Below are 4509 nucleotides of genomic sequence, written 5' to 3' on the forward strand. Positions count from 1 at the left end.
AGATCATGTTTGTTAAGGTGGAGGGTCGGAGAAAAAAGAAAGGAAGACCTCCAAAGAGATGAATTGGCCAAGTAGCAGCATCAATGGACTCAAGTTTGGCAACAATCTTTAGGTTGGCCCAAGATTGGGCAGTATTTCGTTCTGCTGTGCATAATGTCGCTATGAGTCGGTACCGACTTGATGGCACCTAACAACAACAACAGTGCTGGAAGATGAGCCCCTCAGGTTGGAAGGCACTCAAAATAAGATTGGGGAAGATCTGCCTCATCAAAGTAGAGTTGACCTTGATGATGTGAATGGAGTAAAGACTTCAGGACCTTCATATGCTAATGGGGCACAGCTCAAAATGAACACAAACAGCTGTAAACATCCTTCAATACTTGGAACATGGAATGTACAAAGTATGAGTTGAGGAAAATTGGAAGTTGCCAAAAATGAAGTGGAATGCATAAACAATGGCATCCTAGGCATTAGTGAGCTGAATTGGACTGATATTGACCATTTTGAATTTGACAATCACATGGTTTATTATGCTTAGAATGGCAAATTGAAGAGGAGTGACATCACATTTATCATCAAAAATAACATTTTAAGATGCATCTTGAAGTACAACACTGTCTGTGATAGGATAATGTCCATATGTCCACAAGGAAGACCAGTTAATACCACCATTGTTCAAATTTATGTACCAACTACTAAAACCAGTGATGATGAAATTGAAGGATTCTACCAACTTCTTCATTCTGATACTGATTAAACATGCAATCAAACTGGCATTTGGAATGCAAAGGTTGGAAACAAAGAGGAAAGATCAGTAGTTGAAAAATATGTCCTTGGTTGTAGAAATGATACTGGAGATCACATGATAAGAATTTTGTAAGCCCAATGACTTCTCCACTACAAATATCTTTTTTCAACAACATAAAAGATGACTATACACATGGACCTCACCAGATGAAATACACAGAAATCAAATTGACTACATCTGTGGTAAGAGATGATGGAAAAGCTCCATATCACCTGCCAAAACAAGGCCAAGGGCAGACTGGAACAGACCATCATTTGCTCATATGCAAGTTCCGGCTCAAGCTGAAGAAAATGAAAACAAGTCCATAAGAGACAAAATATGAACTTGAACATATCCCAACTGAATTTAGAGATAATCTCAAGAATAGATTTGACACATTAGACACTAAAGACCAAAGACCAGAAGAGTTGTGGGATGACATCAAGAACATCATTCAAGAAGAAAGCAAAAGTTCATTAAGAAGACAAGAAAGAAAGAAAAGAACAAAATGGATGTCAGAGGGAACTCTGTGTAGGGTTTCCGAGGCTTTTAAATCTTTGATGGAGCACAAAGCCCATTCTTCTCCTGCTGAGTGGCTGGCAGACTCGAACCACGGACCTTTAGTTCACAGTCCAGTGCTTATTATGTAAAAATGGCTAAACAGTCAAGTGACAAAAGCAGAGACAGGGTAAGAGAGATGCCAAAACACATGAAAATTGCTCTCAGGAGTAGAAGGCTCAGAAGAGGCAATGACCTTCCTCCAGAGCAAACAGCAAGAGAAAGCATTACTCTGAACTCAAACTTCTAGCCTTTTAAAGTGTGAGAAAACAATTGTGAAAGCCATAACTTGTGGTATTTCAGTTATAGTAGTACTAGATAATTATGACAGGTATACTGACAAGGATCAGTAACAGAAGTGTGAATTCAGAAATAAACCCATACTGCTATGACTACTTGATGGCATGGAAGCCAAGACCATTCAATATTCACAGGTAAAAGAATGGAGTTGGACCCTTATGTCACACCATATATAAAAATTAACTCAAAATGGATCAAAGACCTAAACATAAGGGCTAAACCATAAAAATCTTACAGAAAAGCATTGAGGTAAATCATCATGGTCTTGAATTTGGCTATGGTTTTGTACATATGACACCAAAAGCACAAGTAACAAAGGAAACAATAGATAAGTTGGGCTTCAGCAAAATTTAAAACTTTTGTGCATCAAAGAATACCATCAAAAAGGTGAAAAACCCAGAGAAAGGAAGAAAATGTTTTAAAGTCACATATCTGATATGGGTTTGTGGTTAAGTGCAGTCCAGTTGGTTCTGACTCATAGCAACCCTGTATAGGGTTTCCAAGGAGTGGATGGTGAGTTTGAACCACTGACCTAGTGATTCAAATAGACCTTGTAGTCCAAAGCATTAACCTGTTAGCACCACACTAGGACTTCAATAAGGTTTCAGCATCCAGAGTATATAAAGAACTCTTACTAAATGATCCTTGCAGATTGGTTCTTTGCCTGGGCACTCCTTCAGTACGTATCCAGGAATGGGAGGTAAGAAGCAGGTAAGCAGAACTCCAAAACTCTTTCTTACAGAAATTTAGTAGTCTCTTTCTTAATTAAGCATTCTCCTTCTTTGTATGCTTTATATGCTTTTAAACTCCAGAGTTACAAAGTTGATTCTGAAAGTTTTGTCATTCTTCTGGTTGATTCAGTGGAGAGAACCAATCTTGAGTTCCTTATTGCACCATTTTCTATGGTATCCTTGATTGGCTTTTAACTCTTAAAACAACCATACATTTTTTGCTAAGCTCTACTTTTTTATATTGTTGGATTTTATATTTTAATAATGCTGTCTTCCTAAAATGAGTTGGGAAGTATTTTTTCCTTTTCAATTTTCTGGAAGAGTTTGTGTAGAATTAGTATTATTTCATCCTTAAACATTTAGTGAAATTGAAGGCATCAGAACCTGGAATTGTTGTTGGAATTTATTTTTATTTGTTTTGTTGAGTCATAAGGGTATAAAAAAATATTGCTAAAGTATATAACAGGTAAACAGAAAGATGCTTTATAAGTCCAGTTACCTTGGAGTTTATTTAAAACAAGAGAAAAAGGTCGTAATGTTTTCATGAAATACATACTTGGTTCTTTAAATAACAATTATGAAAATAGCAGAAGGAATTAATGAATGCTGTACTTATGATCCATACAAAGCACCAACATTTTGGGTTGTACATGATTAGCTCTGTTAACAATCCCTCAGCATCTTCCCCCACTTTTGTTACCTAGACTGATCAGGAAAAAGTTGTTTGGTGGGAGTTTGCAAAGCTATGACAGGAAGAGACATTAAATTACTCACTGCACTGTACTCTCTTCTAGAAATCTTGGTTAAAATAACCAAGATTTTTACCATTGACGTTTGCTCCCTTGGCTAGCATGCACATGTACTTTCAAGGTCAAAAGTATTTATTCACTGATTTCACTGGCTTGGGAACAAGAAATGCTGCAGTCAAATCCCTCATGCTCTAGCAGGCTCCTTTCCCAATCATATAGCAATAACCTAGCTACCTATGATAAGGAATTCTGGTGTGGGCCTGGAGAATAAGCAATTGACTGCTAACTGCAAGATTGACAGTTCAAACCCACCAGCCACTCCTCAGAAACCCTACACAAGGTCACTATGCATTGGAACCAACTCAAAAACACTTAACAACAATACCTATGATAAACAGGGTTGATTACTCTACCAGTATAGCATAGTAACTTTTCCCTTTGAGTGTTAATACTCTGGCACAAGAAACCAAAATTGCCCAGGCAGTACTTATATTATATATTCAGTTGAATACTTACTGTATCTCTTGGTAGAAGCATTCTCCTCACTCACCATCACCAAACGCAAATTTTTTCATCCAATAAAGCCTAGAGTTGAAGGGCTGGGAAATACAAGTTCAACAAGTGACTTACTGGAAGTGACAGTGAAAAGGGGCCAAGCCTATATTTAGTTTTTAGGTGCTGAATCCATATATTCTAGTTATTGGAACTAAAGGAAAATGTATCAGCTAATACATATGTTCTATCCTGGAGGACAGTGTTCCATCGAAGAATGTTCCAAACTGGTGATTTAGCTGAATGTCTAAGAGGCTATTCTAATGTTCTATCAGGTTGGTTGTTTCTGGATGATGTGGCATATGGCATAAGCAATGGATTCTGTGGTCACCCATACACTGGTGCATCTCCTTTGTTTCTTAAGAGAATCCTTTGCCCAAGATGATATTATATTAAATTCCCACATTTGTAAATCAGATATTCTTAAATTCTAAGACAGTGGGGATGCCATTGACCTTGAGATGAGAGAGTTTCTCAAAATTCCAACCAGAATGGGAGAGTCTTCATATCAAGGTATATGTTTGTCTCCTCAGTGTAGTAGGTTGCTATCGACAGGCAATTTAGACACTGACTACCAAAAATGCAGAGGGTATAAAGGCATGAAGTGACTGGTTTACAAGATTTCATGTGTGCTTAGTTTCATAAGGGTTGTAAGGTAGAATCCTCACTGAATAGTTTCCTTCTTTCCCAGAAGGGCCTAGTGAAAGGAGTGGGGGATGACGCTGATAGAAGTTGTTCAACTTTTTATTGTGAATTGGGTGACGGTTTACAGACTATATCATCAGCTTCTCATTCTGAAAATTACACACTGTGTTTCATCTCAATGATTCCA

The sequence above is a fragment of the Chrysochloris asiatica genome, unplaced genomic scaffold (genome assembly GCF_000296735.1).
Source record: "Chrysochloris asiatica unplaced genomic scaffold, ChrAsi1.0 scaffold00002, whole genome shotgun sequence".
NCBI lineage: Eukaryota > Metazoa > Chordata > Mammalia > Afrosoricida > Chrysochloridae > Chrysochloris > Chrysochloris asiatica.